We start from the raw sequence: 22,695 nt of genomic DNA, 5'->3' as shown, positions 1-22,695 counted from the left end.
TGAGTGGCTCAAAGAAGACACATTGCCTTCATCGTAAATGGTTTGATGATGACGCATCTCAGACTGCGAGGATTGGACCTGATTCATTGCCTACATCCGATGGGACCGATGTTGACGCATCTCCTCCTCTGCTTCCCATATCGGATCTTCTTTGTCAATGCATACTTCATCCAAGGTATTTTTTTAGCTGGGCAAGATTTGTCCCTGTATCCAACCCATGCTCCAATGCAATTGGTCTATACTCTCAGATGTGACCCAGTCAAGCGTGACTAGACAGCTCAGGTTGGCGCATTATGTTTCTAAGCACCATATTTCAGGATATTTTTTCAATAATCTTTACTTTAGTTCTACCAATTTGATTTATTGTCTTTTCGGTCTTGTTTTGTTCATTAAATTAAAATCTATTCTCCTAACCTGGTGTGGATTACTTTTGTGTGGTGCTTTTACTGGTTTACTGTTTTAAGTGCTGCACAAATACTTTAGACATTGCCTCTTAAGTCAAGTGTGTATCCGACTTACCCTGACTAGGATGTGGTCTTTATTTGGACAGGGTGCATGCCTCTGCCAGCTAGAGTCCCAATTTCTAACATTGGTGATCAGAGGGAAGGTAAAACTTGTGTTTGTGCAGTGTCTTACAGTAATCATGGTGTACACTACCAGTCCATACCTAAAAAACATTACATTTATTTTAATTCCTCTTTAGTTTCTAATTGGCTTTTTCCAAATGTAAGTGTCCTAACCTTTGCTTGTTGCACCATGAACGACTGCAATCTAGATGCCCTCAGTACACCTGATCTGATGAAATTTTGCACCCAGAGAGGGCTGAAAATAGACAAGAAGGCTACCAAAGTAGGTCAGGGCCTTTGAGGAGGTACAAAGTTTGCAGGCCACATCGGGAGAGGTTGAGGTGGAAGACAATGAGGAAAGAGAAGCACTATCTGAGGATGAGGAGCGGGAGACCCCAGGCCAGAATTTGGGGGTCCAAGGAGAGTTATCTTCTGTTCTAGAAGATGATATGGATGCCCCCGATGTTCAGGATAGCGCAGGGAGCAGAGTGTCTTACAGAGACCTTTCCCCCTCAGGAACTGGAGGACAGGAGGAAGGAGAGGAAGCTTAAATTGGAGTTGGCTAACCTACAGATGACACATGAGCTTAAGGAGTTGGACATTAAAACCATGCAGGCAGAATCCAATAGTACTGGTGGCAACAGACCTGAAGTGTCCCATGGAGAGGGAAAGGTCCACATACCTAAAGACTTGGTGCCCAATTATGTGGTAAGAGATGACACTGACACATATTTCTCCACTTATGAGGCGGCTCTAAGGGTGCACACGTTGCCTGAGGAGTTGTAGGGGGGATAGCTTGTGGAGGTATGTGGCAACAATGCCATTTTGGTCTTGTTTTGTTAATTAAATTGCGATCTATTTTCCTAACCTGGTGTGGATTTTTTTTGTGTGGTGTTGCCACTGTTTTACTGTTTAAGTGTTGAGCAAATACTTTATGAATTGCCATTTAAGTTAAGCCTGCCTACTCTGTACCAAGCTACCAGAGGGTGAGCACAGGTTAATTTAAAGTGTATTTACTAACTTACCCTGCCTAGGATTGTGGACCCTACTTGGACAAGGTGCATACCTCTGCCAACTAGAGACACAATTTCTAACATCTGGGATTAAATTAATGATGAGAAGACAAGCTGAATGTGTGAGGAGCGACTGTAGCCATATCAAAGCAAGTTTTTGTAGAAATGTACAGGACAGGCACTAAACTGGAACTGCAGTGTTGCTGACAGTGAATCCCTCAATATGTTTTTGTTTTAGACCGGAACAAGCTGAAGGCATGTTTTTGGAAGGGGGGGATAGACTCAGCTCTTTTTACTAATTTTCTGCAGGAAAAAGAGATATAAAGCCTTGAGGTCTGCTCAAGATCCCCCTTGGTCAAGAGCGGCAGATCAAACTTCCCCCATGCAGGCATATTTCTGTTTAATATGTTCAATAAAATGGGAGAAATTAGAAAGACGTTTCGGCATGAAGTTGATGAATGCCATCTTGAAAAACTAGAATATCTGCGAGACGGAGCACTATCCAAACTCCAGCCATCAATGAAACCTTTCTTCTGACGTAGATTTTTTGATTATGCTGTCATCCAAGGTTTATCTTTGGATCAGCAAGTATTGGTAGTCTCAGCATAAAAGTTCATCTTAATAAGAGTCCTTGTAGTGGGCTCTGTAACAGCCCCCATTAGACCTGATGAAAAGCTCTAATCTAAAGGAGAAAGTGCATGTGCATGGGATCTAGTTTTAAGGTTTAGCTGAGCAACCTCAAGGCCCTGCAGCAATTTTGCCACACCCTCATTCAGCTTGGTGCTGTGCCGCTCTTGTCAGGGCTTTCCATCTAATAAGCCCTGCCTGGCTAAGGGCTTTGCCACGCAGCATGCAAAACGAGGTCTGGGGTCAGATATAAGGATGCGCAGGGCTGCCCGATAGTCATGTGTGCCCAGATGTCGACAGACCGGTTTTGCCCACTTGGCCCTCGAAATGTTATATGCCTGGCAGGCGAACATTACATGGGCAACACTTTCTAATGGGGTTCTGCAACATGGGCAAACCTTTGGTGTCTGATTGCGTTGGTGCCATTTCGCGGTCATATCACAGACAGGAAAAGTGCCGAACCTAAAGTGGATGTACAACATCCTGTCCCTGGGAGCCTGGATTATATCTAAAAAGGGCTCCAAATATCTAGTCTGTTTGTGTAGATAAAATTCTGCTGTTAAACTACCCACATTAGGTTTGCAGGTTTCCTGTTGTTCCGCCCATTCCCAATACAAAAGTTTGAGCTCGTCTTTCCCTAGGGGTTCCTGCCTATCACAATGCATTGTAGCCCCATGGCTGACAACATTTTCCTAACATTTGTAATCCAGCCTATTTTGTGACCAGTGTCTAACCGTATAACCTAGGTAAGGGCTTCACCATAATGGAGGAGCTCTGAGGTCTGCCTAATGCGAGCCCAAAAGAGCAAAGGGCGCAACCTGGCCTATTCGCCAAGCGAGGGCCTGCCCATATTGAGCAATAAGTGGGTGAGGGGGACATTTTGGGGTAAAATCACCACGTCCCTAAGGAACTTATACTCAGATCCGCAGAGATCGCTAGCCTTGTCGAATCTCCATAACTCTGCTCCATAAAGAGCTGTGCCGGCTGCTTTAGCGTCATAAGCTTGTAGGGCTGGGGCTACCGGCCTACTGTGTGAGGAGCGATGTTCCTTCCAGAGTTCTCCAGCCACTTGTTTATGCCCAATCAGCATCTTTGCTAGGTGGGGCCTCCATGACATTTTGTCAGAGAGTCTGACACCTAGATAGTCAAAGGTGTAGACCCTTTCCAGTGGTGTCCCACACAGCAAAGGGTTGCTTTTGTAGGACTTGTGGGGGTTGAAGGCCATGAATTTGGTTTTTAAAGTATTTATGACCAACCCTCGATTATCACAAAAAGTTGGAACCTATTTAATAGATGCTGCAGCCTAGCTGGGATCTTAGACACCCGCAGGGTTTCATTGGCAAACAAGAGGGTTGGTGCCTTGTCAACCTCCAGAGTTGGTGCATCTGCCGGATCTTCTTGTAGAAAGCTGACCATTCCATTCATGTAAAGAGAGAAAAGGGTGGGAGCCAAAACACAACCCTGTCAGACTCCTCTGTTGATGGGAATATGCTCTGTTAGTAGTCTTTGTGCCCACCATCTAAACTGGTCAAAGTAGCCTTCATGTAGCCAGACCAGCATTTAAGGAAAAAGGGAGGAAAGCCCATTTCACTGAGCGTCAACCACAGCTTACTCCTAGGGACTAGGTCAAAGGTAGTCTTTAGATCGATAAATGTGAGATGAAGACTGCCCTTGCCAATCACCACTACTTTCCAGTAGATGAGTAGCAGCCTAAACACCTGATCGATTATTCTGGTTCTTGGCCTAAAACTGGCCTGGTACGAAGAAAGAATGGCTTCATCCTCTGTCCATAGCTGTATCCCCGGTGGAAGAACTCTATCAAAGACCTTCTGCAGGGTGTCAATCAAACTAAGTGGCCTGTAATTTGAAGGTTCATCTCTGGCTACCTTTTTATAGATAGGGACCACCTCAGCGCCCTTCCAAGACACAGGGACCGGGCCTCCGCTGGCTATGGTATTTGCCAGAAGGAGGATGTAACGTGCCCAGTTTGAAGTGTATGCAAGAAAAAGATCGCCTGGCAGGTGGTCTGACCCTGCTGCTTTAGAGGGCACTATTTTACTTAATGTGGCCTCTACCTCTGCCAGGTTGAAACGCTCAACATCCTTAAAGTGCCCATTGGAATCATCGCCCTCCACAGATGGCATAGACTCTCATGTTGAATAAAGCTTTCGGAAATGATCATACCATTTTTGGCCTGTGATGTGGTTTGGAGGTGAGTGTGCACCTGTCTTGCTGCCCAAGGTGGCTAGGGTCCAAAATAAATTGGTATCCTTGGCTAAGCTTGCTTCACTGAGTTGCTGCCAGCACGATTTGATCAATGCTATCTTTGCCTCCTGCAGGGCAACTCTGTAGCACTTCCTGGCAGCTTTGATGAGGGGGCAATTCTTGTCTTTAATTGCTGCATCTAGAAGCAGTTGTTTATGCCTGCAGTCTTTTGTATACCACTAGTAGGGCCCTTTTGTGGGCGTGCTTGATTTATTGCCCAAATTGGAAGCTGGAAAGTGTGCACTGATTCGGTTGATTGTGCGCAAATGGACCTTAGGTACGTCCGTCAACTCACTAACGCGCGAGGCTGCAGCCTGGAGCTGTAATGTGCCTACAGCCAGGCCATGTTGTATACCAGGAATCTTGGAATCATGCAGGATTACCTTCCGCCATTTAAAAAATGTATTACAGTTTGAAGGAACAATCTCTCTAGTGGTAGTCAGTCAGTCAGTCAAATAACTTTATTCGGTTAATTAAAACCATAAAAGCAATACATAATTCATAAAACCAAGTTAAAATACAATTAAACAAGTCTAAAGATTGATTGCTACTCCTTGATAGAAAACATGTTAAAAACACTTTACAAAAACAAGTTTAAAAAAGAATTGATAGATATGGGGTATTTCGGTGTATTTTAGAATATTCCCACCCAGTTTTTGCAATGTCAGGTTTGATGGTTAATTATTGGGGCAGTTCTTAATTTATTTTGTCTAGCGGCTGCTACAAAAAAACAAGCTACACCATATGTGACCTGTACCGAGTTCAGCATCTGTAGGTATAATAGCGCCGGCCGTACCTGGACAAAGTTCAAGTCTTTCAAAATAGGGACAAGAAATTTTTTGCGAGCCACCAGATAATGTTCGCACAGCATGACTAGATGCAGAGTGTCTTGTGTGGAAACACAATCGCAGGTACAGGGTGGGGAGTTTTCCGGGATACCCCACTTTGTGTGCGAGCCGAGCACAAGATGTATCAGGTTGAACCTGAACCTTGTGAGTAAAAAACGATGATAAGGTTTAGTAACATATTTTAAATAAGGTTCCATAGCCATGGATGACGAAAGTTGGAAAAGTGATCTTACCATTGGCTTACAAAGTTCAACCGTTTCCCTTTCACACTCCAACATGTTTCGGAAATGCCGCTTGACCCACTTTACATCCTCTTTTTTCAGATTTTGTGGAAGAGAGTACATATCCGGGCGCCCTAGCCTCGCGCATGCCGCTCTAACATACGCCAGCCACGGTATATTGTCTGCTTTATCCAGGGATATACAATCTTTGAGGATGCAATGATTCAAAGTGATCTCCTCATTTGTCCAGGTTTTAATCCAGCATAATAGAGATCAGTGACGTGTCCCAAGCCTATTTCACTGTGGATTGAATATGTGGGAGATGATTTCGGAAGTGATAGCAAGGCTCGTATAAAATTATTTTCTGCAATTTGGATACCTGGGGCTGAGACATAGCCCCATATGTCTGCCCCATAGGATGCAATTGCCACACATTTGGCTCTATAAATACGGGTCATAGCTTCCATAGGTCTCGAACCCAATCTTTTGGAAAAATGCAAAAGGGCTGTGGTGGATCTGGTAACTCCATTCTCCTTTAGTTTCAATTGGGCGCCCCAAGTTCCTTTCTCGTCAAAAGTGACGCCCAAGTAACAGAAGAAGGGGACCCTCGAAATTGGCGAGCTGTTACAGCTAAAGGACCTAATCTTCATGTTTTTCTTTCGTGAGCCAGTGACCATAACATGAGATTTAGCTGTGTTAATCTTTAGATCCAGGGCTTCCATAAAGACACCAAAGTGGTCTAATAATTTTTGCAGGCCCGTACCAGTCCGAGCTATAAGGACCGCATCGTCCGCGTATAGGAGGACTGGAATAGGTAGCCCCCCCATACGCGGCATGTCCAGGGTGGCTGAGTTCAGAGATTTCCCCAAGGAGTTGATGTACAATGTGAAAAGGAGAGGGGCCAGAATGCAGCCTTGTCTGACCCCTCTCCCTGACCTAAACATTGCTGTGCATCTTCCTTCCCTTGTTACCCTAATAGTGGCAAACAAATTTTGATGGAGGTCGTGCAAGAAATTAACCAAAGTAGTGTCCAAACCCAGATCGCGCAAAATAATCCACAGTTTTGAACGGTTGACCAAATCAAAAGCGGAAGATAAATCCATAAATCCCAAATAAAGAAGCCCCCCCTTCACCACAGTGTATTTGCTAATAATAAGGTGAAGGTTTAAACATTGGTCCATGGTCCCTCTATGTGCTCTGAAACCATACTGTAAATCCGAAAGGATCCCGCTCTCCTCCAGCCAATCCCCCAGTCTTTGCAAAATGACTCTGCCCAAGATCTTGACGGCAGAGTCCAACAGGGAGATTGGCCGATCGCCCTTTCAACCTCCGTGGTGTTAAACTCCATAACCAGGTTGGATAAATCATGAACGCTGGCTGGTGAGGTAGGTGCTGTGCATTCATAGATCTGTTTGAAGTGGCCTAGCCATCTATCATCCTCTATCACACAATCCATATCAGTTTTCCCGTCCTCAGAAAAAAAGGGCCGATTCACTGTGGCCCAGAACTTTTTACTGTCTCTCAAAACATCAATGGATAGTAAACTATCCCAAGCTTCCTCCTTAATTTGGGTTTTGCGGTTAATAACTGCATTTTTATATTCCTTCCTTGAATTAGCCACTAAGAGCCTGTCTCTGGGTTTTTGTTTTAGTGCTTTCAGCAGGGCACTGTGTTTTTGCGAGCATTCCTTATTGAACCATTTGTGGATCTTCTTGTTCTTTTGTGCGCCTGACCTTAGCTCCAAGTTCTTAGAGATCCTTGCACAAATCTCCTCGTATGCAGCCACTACATCGGAGCCCAGGGCGGTTGGATCTAAGCACACTGCCATGTTAGCCTCAGACTCTTCGGCTACTGATTGAAAGAATTGGTCCGGGACAATCATTTCCCATTTTAGGCGCCTACCCTGGTCCTTAGTCGTCAGGTCCTTCGAAGCTGCCACACCTGACAGTCTACAGTTCCGGAAACAGTCTAGGTCCAGTGTTAGGAGAACAGGATGGTGATCACTGAAACTAGCAGTAATAACCCTATACTCGCGTGCCTTTGCCATAACCCCAGTTGATACAAAAATATAGTCTATGATGGGGTTGGCGTCTTTCCCAACAAAGGTTGGTGCTCTAGGATCATTCTTACCTTGGTCAAATTCAAATAGATTTAAATTCGCGAGGAAAGTCTCAAGACACTCACCCTCATTTGTGTGCTCGAAGTGGGGAATGCCTTCAGTCGGTGTGCCCCCATATCTATCGTTAAAACAATCTCCCTCGCAGGGGTGAATGTTAAAATCACCCAGGATTACCATCTCTGGGACAGAAATGCAATCATCCCTATAGACTGACAAAAAATTTAACAAAGAGGTCAAATGTTCATTCGCACAGGAGATCTCCTTGGAATTATAAAAGTTAATAAGCAAAAAAAATTTTGAATCAGGTAGGGTCCACTCCACAACTAACGTGTTAGTGGGTGCGGAATCTAATTGTTTGAAACCCCCTACCAGTTCCAAAGAACACAATGTGAGTAGGCCGCCCTTTGCTCTTCCTCTTGCTCCTGGTACTGCTGGAGTGAAAAAACTGCAAAAGCCATCTAATGAGAAACTTGTAGTAGTGTCCCATGTTTCTTGGATTCCCAAGATATCATATTGTTTTACGAACCCTTGCCATAAAGGGTCTAGAGCCTTTGCATTTAAACCTGCCACATTCCAGGTAAGGAGTTTGCATAGTGATGAATCTGTGTTAGAGGGAGTGGGCACTCCCTGACTCTCGCCCTCCACCAAGCTTTTATCAGATATAGGAGATAGATTTACTTTAGTCAGATCCTCCATAACAACATCCTTGCAAGGAAGAATGGAAATAGACTGATAGCTCCATCCCTTTGGGGAGCTCTGCGTATGTCAGTCAACCCAATCTGTGGTTGACAGGCATTCAAAGCGATTTGCTATTGGAAAGTGCAAGAGATTATCTGGACCTTTTGAAGGCTGGTGGTAATGATAAGGTTGGATCAGATGAGGGCCATAGAATGGGCCCCCTTGCCGTGGTCTGCCTCTTCTATTCCCTACCAAGTTCCATCCTACATCCCACCCCTCCTCCCGAGCAAGCGGTTGTCTATCCCAGGGAGAGTTAAATCTCTGTCTGGGTATGCGATCTTGTGGTCCTTGTAACCAGCTCCATCGGTTATCAGCTTGATTTTGGGGAAGATAGAAGTACGAAAGAGGACTAGCAGTCACAGTACTCGCCTGATATCTAGGGGCTCCACTGCCACAAATAAAATCTACAACCTCCGTATTCTCAAAAGTGACCACAATGCAGTCCCCTGAAAGGTTTTTTCTGTTGCCACCTACCCATGGAGCTCTTTCTATCATTAGGATATTACTCGGTATGTTTGGCGGGAGGGGATAGTTACTGGATAGCCAGTGACATACTTTGTTTTTAAGAGCCTGGTACGATTCAACTTCTGATGAAGGGATTTCAGTTACACCGGTGAGAATGACCACGTAGGGACAGGCATCCGGGGGGAGGTGAATGTTTCTGCGGGCCATACCCTTAGCTCTGTCGGGTGCATCACGATTTAAAGGCTGAGATAAATAATCACTGGATGTAGCCTGAGGAGTTGAGTTATTTTTAGTTGATGTCTGGGTTAAATCTGTTTTCCTAGTTTGGTCCACTGCTAAGGACTTTGTTTTACTGCCAACCTGATTTGGGGTATTACTAGGTTTCTTGGGCGTCACATTCTTGGCCTCCAATGTTCTGTTAGCAACCACCGGAGGCTTTGCCGTTTTAGGTGGATTAGTGGCCTGGGCGGTTTTATTGTTTAAGGTGAAACTAGGGGCACTAATATCCTTATGTATATTTTTTAGGATAGTTTCCAGGCAGCGTAATCTTGCCTCTATCGGTTCCAGCAATTCTTTTAGCATATTAAAGATAGTGGTATTTTTTATGCTTGAACCGTTCCCCTCCTGTGATGTTGATTTTGCTAAATTACCTATTTCTCCACTGAGCTCCAAAATTTCCTCCAGACTTTGGTCAATAATGGTGTCATCTGGAAGGCTCAGAGGTAAACCAATCTTGTTGGAGTGCGGCACCTCTGTGGAACTGGGTGGAACTACTGGCAATTTATCCTTATCGGGGAGGTTAGGGGGAAATTGAGCCTTCTTTCCTTTAGGAATGGATGGTTTGTTGGCCTTACATTTCTGCTTTGGGATTGCCCCTTCTATACGGCCCCTTTCTTTTGTAGCGCAGAAGATGTCGAAAGTGTCTAACTCGCTTTGTTGCGCTCCACTCTCTGTTAAGATATTGAGGTTAGGTGAAGCCTCCAAATCCTGAACAGTGTTTGAGGCGTCTAGATCCCCAGTCTCTCCAAAACTGTGTACTAGGGCCTGTATGTCTGACCGAGAATCAATGTTAGGTGTCTGTGCCTGTGCAATAAGGCCCAGGGAGGAGCGCTTAGCCATGGCCATGGCCAGGTCTTGGGAGACTCTCCTATCCATTAGTATGATTCCCTCATCGATTAACGCATGTGTGCGGATGATGAAATCGTCCAAAGTCCCAGTGAGTTTTTTAGCTCCTGCAGCGGCCATACTTCTAGTTTCGCGGCAGGACATTACCTATATATCCCAAAATGTTATAGCAATTGGGAGCTATGTGCACCCGACCAAGGTTTGTGGCCCAGCCCAGCCTCCTCCGGCCTCTGAGGGCCACAGAGGGCCCGCCCTTTGCCCGGGCTTCGCTCGGCGTCCCGCTCGCGTCCCGCTGAGCGCCTCCCTATTGTATTTATACCAAGCGTTGCGACCGGGGGGCGTGTCTTGCTGGGGGCGCGGCCGTGCACACCTGTGCAGCGCAGGGACTCCTGGTCTTGGGAGTCCCTGCAGCTCGCGCCCTCAGCTAGGTCTGCTGTTTCCTCCTCCTCCTTCCGCAGCTGTTCCCTAGTCAGCCGGCCTCGACCCCACGCCTCACGCCGCGCAGCGGCACCCGCGCAGCGGGTGCTGCAAGCTGTTACCTTGCGGCGGGGCGGTCAATCCCTCCTGGGATACGGGGAGGCCAGCTGGCTAACAGGGGCAGATAGGCGATATGGCGATATGGCGATTCCAAGGGCAGCAACACCCGGTACGTTCCTTCCTGCACGAGTTCCCGCTTACTGATGCAGGGCTTCCTTCTTTTGTTAAGCTGGTCGGCCGGGGGGCGTGTCTTGCTGGGGGCGCGGCCGTGCACACCTGTGCAGCGCAGGGACTCCTGGTCTTGGGAGTCCCTGCAGCTCGCGCCCTCAGCTAGGTCTGCTGTTTCCTCCTCCTCCTTCCGCAGCTGTTCCCTAGTCAGCCGGCCTCGACCCCACGCCTCACGCCGCGCAGCGGCACCCGCGCAGCGGGTGCTGCAAGCTGTTACCTTGCGGCGGGGCGGTCAATCCCTCCTGGGATACGGGGAGGCCAGCTGGCTAACAGGGGCAGATAGGCGATATGGCGATATGGCGATTCCAAGGGCAGCAACACCCGGTACGTTCCTTCCTGCACGAGTTCTAGTGGTAGTCAATGATGGAATGCTGGCAGGAAAGTAGGGTGCTTCCCACAGGGGGTTCAGGGTTAAGCAGAGGGGGTTATGGTCGCTCTATGTGGTGGTGCACACACTCATATTGACTAGATCCCCCCATAACTTCACGTCAAGGAGGATATAGTCAATCCAGGACGGGCAACTAGCTCTATTATGGGTGTTCGCACCCTGTCTGTCTGAGGGTCTCCTACCATTAGCTGCCCTCAAACCGTACTCTAAGGTGAGGGCCTTAATTTGAAGCACCTGCTGCGTCCATCTTTTGACTGGTGGTAGATTTAGTTGGGGGACTGCACATTTATTATCGTCGTCTTCGATTCCCACTAGATCGCATTTGTCCAGGGGTTTAAAAGTACAGTTGAGATCTCCTGCAACCACTACTCTGGCATGAGGTGAACAGTTAGCTAAACACTTTTCCAATGCTGAAATAGTGGGTGAGGGTATGCCCCCTTTCGTCCCCCTCGCGTAAACATTAAACAGATCAATGGTGGCTTCCGCCCTGGGCCCCCTAATTATTTAGCTCCAGAATATCAGGGCTGGAACTTGTTTGACAAGTAGTTTGACAGCCAAGAGCGATATTCACCCAGATGATCAGTCCCCCTGATGGCCGCCCTCTTCCCTATGGTTGTTGCGGGCAAGTGGAAGCAAGCAAAACTGGTTTTGTGTAGGGGAACCAGGCTCCAGGTCTCTTGAAAAATGCAAATGTCGAAGCCTTTAATTAGTGCATTCCAATGGGGGATTGACATTTTGCTGCTTAACACGCCCACATTCCATGATAAGATCCTCAACTGCTGGTGGAGTGCCGGGCCAAGTGCAGCACTTTGTGTAAGGGTGGAATTGCTAGTTGGAGGATCAGCTGGTATTTGGGAGTTTAAACATACAAACGGATCTTCGCCCTCCTCCTCCTGAGTAGTGATGATGGAACTACTTAACCCTGCATTCCCCCAGGGAATTATCTTCCTTTGGATGAGGTACAGTCTGCAAAACCGGGGTGATGCTGGGAATAGCTGTGCAGTTAGGGGTGATGGTGAGTAATCCAGGATGTCGCAAATCTACACTTGCTAGGTGAATGAGTGGTTGGGGGGCAGATTGCCTACTCTGTTCACAAGTTGGAAAACACCTTAACAGGACAGAAGAGGGGGGCAGGTTCAAAATTCCAGGGCAAGGATGTTTTCGGTCAGATTAGTCCTTTGAAGGTAAGCTCAATATAATCAAGTGGGTGAGTGGGAGAGGTGAACCTCCAAGCCCTAGAAATGTTGTCTCGGATTACTGAGTGACAGCCCCTGATGTGGCGAATCCAATTAATCACTTTAGTGGTCAGAGAGTCTTCACCCTCATACCCATTCACATTCAAGCTTATTTTCTTAATTCATCTCAGGTCTCTACTAAACTCTCCATATGCAACTACTCCGCTATCCTACTTTATATGCAAGTAATAACGTTTGCTGCATAACCCATGTATTTCCCCGTCTTTACAACTGCCTATACTCCCTGTCTTACATTCAGCACCTGTTTCTCCACGCTACTTTCCTGGCAAACTTTATTGTCCCTTTCACTCTTAGGTTCTGGTCCCTTGTATGTATGCAGACGCCTCCTGAGTCACCATTGACACTATATTGATAGCTGGGATTAACCATTATGAAAGTTAACCACTCACTACCCTCTATTCAGCATTATTTTTGCACCACCAGTTACCAGTATGCATACACAAAAAGATGCATATTGACCCAAACAACACAGAGTGCAAAGTAATTACATGTAAACCTTCACGATCTCTAGTCCACCAATTAATATATTTTTTGTCTTACAGTGTAGTCCTAGGAATAGCATTCTTTGATTAGGCTTAGGTAATGGTTAGGTAAGAGTAATGGATGGTATAAGGAAGGGTGGTTTGGAAAAGACCTGTTTAAGGGTTGGTATGGCAATATGGTTAGGGTGGGGGCCAGAGACGGGATTAAATGTATATTAGGTTTAAGGGGTGGCATTGATGTATAATATTAAAAACAGTAAGTGATTGTGTAAGTACTTATTTAATGAAGAAAGTGCATGAAAAAGGTGAAACCAGAAGTGGATAAAAATGGAGCATCCCCACAAAAAGTATTGAAATGGCGGAAGGGAAATCATTTTGGATTAGGGTTAATGAGATAGTAACAGGAGATAAATGATTGTCTGTGTACAAGTAACAATTGCAAGATTGAAAAAACATAACTATTTTTACATCTACACCTTTAGAGGTAAAAGGTGAAACCAGAAGTGGATAAAAATGGAGCATCCCCACACAAAGTAGTAAAGTGGCGTAAGGGAACTAATTTTGGATTAGGGTTAATGAGACAGTAACAGGAGATTGATGAGTGTCTGTGTACAACTAACAAATGTAGCATTGAAAAAACATGACTATTTTTACATCGACACCTTTAAATTTTTTATATAATTACATGGTAGACACAGCATTATTTGCAAATCTATTTTTTTTTAAATCTTTTTTTGTTGCAATAAAATGTTTTAAATAGCTCCCATCATTGGAAGCTAGGCCATAAATGTCCTAATCCCAAAGCCAACATAAAGAACAATGGTACCTAGCTCCCTTTACTGTTCTATCATCTATAATAGCTAATCGAAGCGATGTAATTTTCATATATATATGCATAAATGTATTACTACTTTCTGAAATCCTGCAGAGACACAACTTGCTGCAGGCAATCACTTTCCCTGCTTAAACATTGACCTGCCTAAAGTCAACATAGCCTGGTCAAGATTTCAAGATTTCTTCATTTGCCCTTAGTCACTTGCAGCAGGCTCACTCCAGCAGAAGTGAGCAGCGGGGACCAGGGCAGGTCCAGTTTAAACTGGCCAGCTGATCAGTTATAGAAAATGTTGTTAAATCCCTGTAGCTTTAATAGGAGGTTAGCCTTGTGATCCTTGGAGTCCAATTTTTATACTGGATACAAGTGAGTGCAGGTACAGTTCTTCAGGGCTCTTCTCAGGTGACATGCAGCAGGTTCAGTCATCTTCTGACCTTCCTCATTTCCAGAAGTATTCTGAGGAGGGTACTGGTTACCATCTTGTGGGTGGGAGTGCATCCTGCTTCCTTTGTAACCACTGGGTAACAGTTTGTAGGTGTTACCCTACCCACTTTTTCAGCATTTCATCTATGCTCTACTGTAAACAATCCTACAGTCCTAATCTCAGCTTAAGCCTAACATTGGTCTGATTGAGGGAAGAAAAGAAGGGACCTGTTGGGTTGACATGTGCTTGTGACAGGGGAAGCCTCAATGAATTAAATTAAGTTCCTGGTCACAGCCCATATGGCCATCCTGTCAGAGAAACAAAGGCACCTCCACATACCCAGCTTTTTTCTCTTTTCTGAGAGCAGTATTCACACCACATTTAAGGCTTTAGCACTTAGAGGGATGCAGTCGTAGGCTAATGGAAATTAGCCATACAAGAATTTAGGCTGTGAAAAGCAAACTTTATACAAGTACCTTTGCCTTAATATTTATTAAAAATCCGATTTCACCATTTAATTGGATTCTTAATTAAAATTTTAAATAAAGGTTTAATCATGCTTTTAGTTAGTACCTACCCTGAGAAAGCAGAATTAATATTTAATATTGTTTCCCAGTGTTTTTCTATGGGCCAGCCAGCCTTCCCACAGTGAATGTAGCTTTTCGGGACTACTCAATGTAAGAACATGTAAACCATTCTATCTGCGTTATAAGGTGTATATAAGGGTGATTAATATTAAAATGGGAGTTTGTGGTGACAGGTCGAATTGCAGTTTTAACACTGCTACAGCTAGACTACAATGGTAGGCCTGAGGCCATATTTGCATTGCCACTGTAGTGGATGGTACAGTAGGTGCTGAGGTCCACTAGTGACATCTAATTTGCAGGCCCTCTGTATCCTTTGTACAAAATAATGAGGAATTATGGCTAAGTTAAATATGCCAATTAGAAGTATACCAATTCAACCATGTTCAAAGGGGGAGCACAGGCAGTTTATTGTTGGTTATCAGGGGTAAGGGGCATATTGTTCTACAGGTAGCAAATATAGATAGGGCAAAACTCTGGGGGTATTCCACACAAAAAAATCATTTACAGCACAGGTCAGATCAGATGCCACAGCATTTCTGTAAAAAAATAGGATAAATTACTCGACATATATTACAAAGATACTGCAAGTCACCAAGGAGTTCTATGACAATATAGAGGAACAAGGCTGAACGACCTAAGTATAAAAAAATATCAATGTACCAAACTACTAAGACAAAAAACTAACAAAATTAAATAACAAGAATAGAAAATGTTTGAAAGAAAATGTGAGACCTGAGATTTATTTTAAAAGTGCCTTGAAGATCATTTCAAATTTGACCTGGAAAATAAAAATAAAGTCAAACAAATCAGGTAAAAACATTATATTTTTAAAAAGTACTATTGTTTTCTCATAGGGAAGAAGATTATTAAATTAAAATATGAACTTTTTTCTAAAGATCACTTGAGTGAAATATGTTTGACTTTATAAAAAAAACTGTTGAAATTGAGAATAAAAAAAATAAACATGAACCTACCAGGCAGATAATCAAAAATATATTTTTGTGATATATAAATTATTAATTGTAGTCGATGTGAGTCCACCACAAGGAATAGGACCACATACCAGTAAAACACAATTTCAAATACCAGTGCTCAAATCCTTGGTAGCTGTGGTACAGAGCAGACATGTTTAACTTAGGAAAATGTGTGAAATATTTAGCAGGAACAAAACAGGTAACAATTTTAAAATACAACTCTGACAAACAATTTAGAAAAACACTGAGAAAACATAGTGAGTAAAATGACACTGGGCTTTAACAGGAAAAGCTATAAGCAGCAGAAATTCTAGTTTGCCACTTTGCAGAGTTAACTAGTCAGTGGTGTGTGTGACTCCTGGACATTCCATAACTATTGTTGAAAAAGTTCCCAAGGGAAAGGGCAAATAATGCCACTTTCACAGCACTTCCTGTTTACCTTACTGCAAACTATCTCACAGTGCACTATTGTAAGGAAACAAACAAGATGGTACTGACGTTCTGCCCCTGGAGGTGGCTTGTGTGCAATTGAGGAGTCTATTTGGGGAAATGAACAGACCCCTACTACTTAGCTACACTAAGCTGGTTCTGCAAACACCTCCTCTCTCTCACTAGGCTGGAGTCAAAATGTCTAGAAAGAACCCACTAAACAAAAAGTATTCTCTTCTCCTGGTCTCCCTTTACACTTAACTATGAATGGGCAGACCTCAGCCTGATCCATTTTAGGCTTCAGAATTCTATCCATATGCCCTTCCTAAGCTGATATATCTTACATATATATCTTACATACCTCACAGCTAACTCTGCAAAACACTTAAGCAATTGTTTCTGCCCTGGGAACACTTTTCATACATCAATAGAGGGTGTACTGACAGGCTAGCTACTGAGAAGCTTAGTTTAATTAGCCTACTGGAGGTTCACAGAAATTTGAAATATTAAAAATCACTTTTCCTAAACATTTACTAAAAATCAAAATTCATCACTGAATTCGATTTTCAATAAATATTAAGAATATTGTTTAAATCAATTTAGTAGCATATCCAAAACCAAAGATAGCAGACTTATGATATTCTTCTGAATTTTAGCTTTATTTTATAGGACATCTGCAGACCTTAATCGTGAAAATTGCTTTGGGTGGCTAGTCTCTGTGAGTACATATCAACACTAAATTATTTCATGCACTGCTTTTATCTATTAGGCAAGCTACCTTGTGGGTTCCAACGCCTATTTAGGGTAATCTACTTAATGTCTTAAAGCAGGGTTTCTTCCTGTCAAAAGTGCTATTACGACAGGCTCGCTGCAGGTTTTTAAGGCTACAGGAGTCAAACTGCACAGGTAGTCTTGATGCCATGTTTACTTTGTCAGGCTATTGACTGGCCTAACATGTGCTGTAGGACGCAGGAGCCATTTTACTTTTCCATGCCATTGGTGTATTCCTCCATCATATACCATGCTACTTGTAAACTAATTATGTAATTTAGGAGTTAGCTAATTTTTCCATGTTTTAGGGGTCAGAGAGCTTAAAAAGGGGACTGGTCAACAGTCACTTTTCAAAATCATTTATTAAGAATCCAAGTTCCTCACTGAATTGGAATTTAAGAATATTGTTTGAATCATTTTAGCAGGTTGTCCCAAACCAAAAATATCAGTTATGATATTCTTCTGAATTTAAGCTTTTTCTTGTGGGACATCTACAGACCATAACCCCTTCACTGCGGCGGCTATTCCGCACCGGAATCCACACCGCGCAGGCGTGCCGAGCAGGCCATGACAGAACCGCTCCGTCATTAGCACAGCGCGACCGCGGCTGATGACGGAGCGGTTCCGTCATCAGCAGGGTAGGGGTTAATTGTGAAAATAGCTTAGGGTGGATAGTCACCGTGGGTACATATCAACACTAAGGGGTCTATTAAGATGGCCCATATGGCGATGGCGATCCGCCCGCCAATTATTTCTTCCCGCCTAACATTTCCCCCTGTCATATTATGATGGCAGTGGGGACCCAGGCGGACGGAAAGACCTCCTGGCTCCCGATTGCCTACCGGACGGAAAAGACCTGTAATATGGTGGCGGTGCCTTCCAGGCACCGGCATCCATATTACGATGATGACGGTCTCGTGCCTTTCCATGGCGGAGACTCCGCCATGGAAAGGCATGCAGGGAATGCCTTTGGGGGCCTGTCGCGGTTCCCCAGGGGGTTGGGGGGTGGGTGACTGCACTTAGGGGGTACCCATGGTACCCCCGACATTTGCATGCACAAGGTGGCAGGCACCACGTGGTGCTTGTCATGTTGTGCATGCAAATGCACAACATGCCCTTTAACATTGTGGCAGGTGCTGAATAGAGCACCGCCCGCCACAATGTTAAATATACAGGATGCGACCGCCAAGGTGGCGGACGCATCCTAATTGGCAGAGCGGGAGCGCCGCACCACTGGTGGCCGGTCCCAGCACCGCTAGGGTGGCGAGCGGACTGGAGTCCGCCCGCCATCCAATAGACCCCTAAGTTCTTTCATGTACCACTTTTAAATATTAGGCAATCTACCCTATGGGCTGCAAGACCTATTTAGGAGTGACCTATTTAATATTTTAAAGCAGGTTTTTTTTCAGTCATAACACTAGTTATGGTGGAAAACACTAAACCTCTCAGTTGCAGGGAGGTTAGCGCTCATCAAAATAGTGGTCTAGCCATGTCTACTATATTATTTCACTAATCTCCCACTTTACTTACCAGCATCCTTTTTCAGATCGCTGGAGGGCACAATACGTGACCTTATCTGGAACACCACACACTGCAGGATAGCACTCACAAAATTATACTTGCCTCAGACTCAGGGAGGCCAGGCCCTACTGTGAGAAGTTGGCCTGGTATATGATGTTACCAGATGATGTTCACTATTCTAGTGAGCACCTTGCACCAGTCCAAACAACCCTTATGGTGATTGGTTGTAAGTCAACTTTATAGACAAGCTATCCTAGTGGTAGCATGGAAAAAAGCAGTCTTAGGATAAACTCGAGAGGGCATGTGAAGCCAGCTGTTTTACCATATGCAATCCCTTTAATACCAAATGAAAGAACACCACACAAGTTATATATTATAAAATATATGTATTTATTACTAAAATAATCCTCTGTACTCTTTATGAGGGCAGAAGCACAAGCGTTTAAACAAAGAACTTAATATCATATAATAAGCTGCACAATTTTGGATAAGGCCGGGTGGCCCGTAAAACCATATACTAAATAAGTGGTATAAGAACCATGTCTCGAACAATGGTAAGGCCTAGGGCCTTGGGAATCGCTGGGCCTACACTGGGATAACAGTTGTTAGGAAGCAGGAGGCCCACGAGATGCGTGTGCAAGGTCTAAATGCACATGCGTGCACACATAGAAGTCAATGGCGCGTAAAAGTTAGAAAGTTGCAGATTTGGAAGTCTTCCGACTGGACTAGAACTTAACCACTTAAAACTAGGACACTAGGGATGTAAATCTCTACAGGAGCACTGTAGTACTCACGTTACCTCACCCACAGGAAGCGGGTGCATAGGTGTCAAAGTGTGTCGGGTTTCGTCGTGGAGTTCTATGGAGCCTTGGAGAAAAGATGCTGCAGGCGACCAGTAGAGAAGAGTCCGGTTGGATCCAAGGGTGGATCGAAGATGTAGAGTACCTGAAAGCAGAGGGGACAGAGTCTGGGTCACTAGCCAGTGACCAGGAAGGAACCAGGAAAGAACCAGGCGATGTTGGGTTGCGATCAGGTGATGTCATGAAGCTTGTCTCCGCTGCCACGTGGAACAGGAGGTGTCGACGACGGCCAGGCACTGGGCACGGACTGTACCACAAAGGTTTTCGCTGTCGGCGGTGTCGGATCTCGATTCGGAGTCAACAGGCCTTGGCAAATGCAACCCACGCAGGAATCACAAATGGCTTCTGGATCAGACCAGCAAGGTCTGATGGGCTGCTCCTTCTCAGGGGAGCAAGGGCCAGTCTTGAGCAACCAGACCAGCATTGAACATTTGAAGGTTCGTTGTCACAGAGGCCACTAGCCAACGGGCAAGTGACCGGACAGACGCGTCAAGCAGGAAAATGCAAAAGGACCCCACGCAGCACTCGGTGATTGTGGAGAGGTGATCTTCGGTGTAATTGATGCTCGGGGCTGGGGCTTCTCAATCCCCAATTCACAGCTTCGAGGGTGCCTCAGGAGCTGCACAGAAAGCACTTTGCTGGCTTTCCAAGATGGCCAGTCCCACGTCTCACGTCGCGTCCACGGGTCTCAGCTTTGCTGTGGCTGTGGATTGGGCTGTTGGATGTCTGGAAGTCTGGTTCTTGTCAGTCTCTGTCATTCGAGCTCTGGCAGGAGCAACAACAAAGCAAACCTTTGAGCGCTTGATGGTGCCTGCTTGCACAGGGTGGTCACTCCTTGACCACAAGGGAGATTCTTCTACATCGAGTAGGATGTCGAAGGGTCCAGAGTTTCGTATCAAAGTTTCAGTCAGGATTATCTGATGTCTTAGGACGCAGCTCCTACCTTTATTCCAAATCAAGGGGCTGGATTACCTGTTAGGTCCCTCCTATGGGTGGGACCAGGGAAGGGGTGGTTACAACCCTTTCCCTTTGTTCAGTTTCGTGCCAGAGCTGGGGCTGGTGTGCCCCAGCACCGGTTTGAACTGGCCTATGCATGGGGCATCTTGTGCGCCCCAGGCATGTCTCGTTTCTTTCATCCCTCCCTGCCCCAATCCACTATCTCCTGTCTGGGGTGGTGCTAGCACCTCCCTGTGACAGGAAACCTATTGTCCAAGCCTCCCATGCTGGAAGGGCTCCCAGCAGCAGGAGGTCAGACTTGTGTCTGTGGCAGCAGCATGCATTTTGTGATGCTGGGGCTCTAGTAGATTTTAACCGCGTTTAAGGAAAGTAGCATGTCTTCTCCCTCTAGAAGGGTGGAATGCTACCCCCGTCACCAGAACTGGCAAGGGGGTAGTATTCCAAAGCGTATAACACGACATGTTTCGATAAAGCCAAACCAAAGTTAGCAATAACCGCGAGGATTATAATGCACTTAAGAGTATATGGTATGGTAATATCATAGAACAGCTATAAGGACATGGTTCCGAAAGCTGCAGACAGGCTCAGCTCATGCTAGAGCACAATCTCACATAAAACCAATGTCTTCAGGATTGTTAAGGCCTGCCATAGGAGTGACTTATAGGTGCATATGTGTCTATATGTAAAGGTAGATATAGGAATACTATATCTAAGCAAGGGGTGATTACACCACCTTGCCCCAGCTGAGTGATCAGCCAGTTGTGTCAAATTGGAAGGCCAGCCAGGGGTGGCAAAAGATATGCTGCAGCCCCTGATAGGCCTTGGATGCACCTATGCCCTGGGTGCCTATGGCACACTATACAGGGGCTGATAAGGTGACCCAAATACCAATTGGAGATGTACTTAGAGTACATGGAGTCCGTTTTACAGTGAGAGAAGATAGCCTGGGGCCCTGATTAGCAGGATCCCAGGCCAACTAAGTCGAAAACCAGCTAAACACAAGTCAAAAAATCTGGGGTAACCATAGTCAGATATCCATCCTCCTACACCTACCAAACATGGAGCATTATTATTTAGAAGCCCAGTTGAAATGAGTTGCCATCTGGATAGCGGAGCTACACCTGGTAGATCGGCATAGACATACTCATGCACATATTTCACCCCTTTACAAAATCACACAAGTCTCTTCCTCTGTTGGTTCAAGTGGCTCGGAAATGCTTTCACCAAACCTTATCTCTTACCAAACAAATGACTCTGTATGCGCCAGTCCTTCCTATCCTGGACACACCAAAGAGAGACGGAAGGGTCAAGGCAGCCGAACTCTTTGCCTGGCATGAGGCAGGCATTCAAACGATCGGAGATCTTTACAATAATAATACACTAAGGACATATGAGAATCTGATGTGCGAGGAGGGAATCCCACCGGGACTCTTTAGAAGCCATGCCGCCTGGGTGGGAACGCTACAATGCCACTGGGGTAATATTATGCGGCAACGACAAACACGCTTAGTGGTGCAATATATACACTTGATGGGGACGGGACGGCACCTCACCAAATGGTTCGCAGAGGCACTTTGCACTCTGCAATAGATTTGGCACCTTTATGGAGGCGATGGGAGGCAGACCTAGCTCGCCCATGCACACCCAGGGAATGGAATACACTGTTGGAGAGCCCCGCACTAATTCCCAGAAATGCTAGATTTTGTCTGATTCAGTTCTACATAGTGCACAGAGCATACCTCACTCCAAACAACATCAATAGGTACTAACACAGACAAGGTGCATGCTGCCCGCTTGCAAACTAACAGACGCAGACGTTTTGCACAGGTTAGGGACAAGCAATAAATTACATAACTACTGGGAGGGAGTAGTACGACACCTATCCACATGCACTGACAGAGAACTCCCTAATACATGGTAAGCCTGTATAACGGGAGTGTTTCCGAGGGATAAAAAGCATAGAGCCACTACCAGATTTCTAGATCTGTTGATTACTAATTGCAATGTCAAGTACAAGTTGTAATCTTTTAACATAACACTTTCTTGTCGATCGGTTTTGTGGAATATATGTCCAATCTTTCTCAAAAACCAATAAAATAGATCAAAAAATAATAATAATGTTTGCCTGGAATTACGTTATCCCATATCTATACTACTATTATAAAGAGAGAACTTGCACCTTTTGGCAAGGTAAACTCGGGAACCACAGCGCCAATCCACACACCCAATACATTGATGTAATCCTCAGGGTGTGTAGATGGACATAGGCTGCATAAAATAAAAAATAAACGTAAATTAAAAAATTAAAGTTTAAAAACAAAGTAGTCCCCTAAAACAAGCGCCGGCCGCGACATAGCGCTGACCGCGACCTACACCTGCGTGATGACGACAGGCCGGGAGGAGCGGTCTCGAGCGGCGACGTGCTGCGAGGAGTGACGTGCGGCGAGGAGTGGCGCGGCGGCTCAGGTAAGGGGAGGCGGGAGGCGGTCCGGGCAATGTCGGGCGGGCGGGGGCCCGAGAGT

This window comes from Lissotriton helveticus, chromosome 6, assembly GCF_964261635.1.
Source record: "Lissotriton helveticus chromosome 6, aLisHel1.1, whole genome shotgun sequence".
In the NCBI taxonomy this organism is placed as follows: Eukaryota; Metazoa; Chordata; class Amphibia; order Caudata; family Salamandridae; genus Lissotriton; species Lissotriton helveticus.
The sequence above is the reverse complement of the archived record's forward strand: the minus strand, read 5'-3'. Positions refer to the sequence as shown.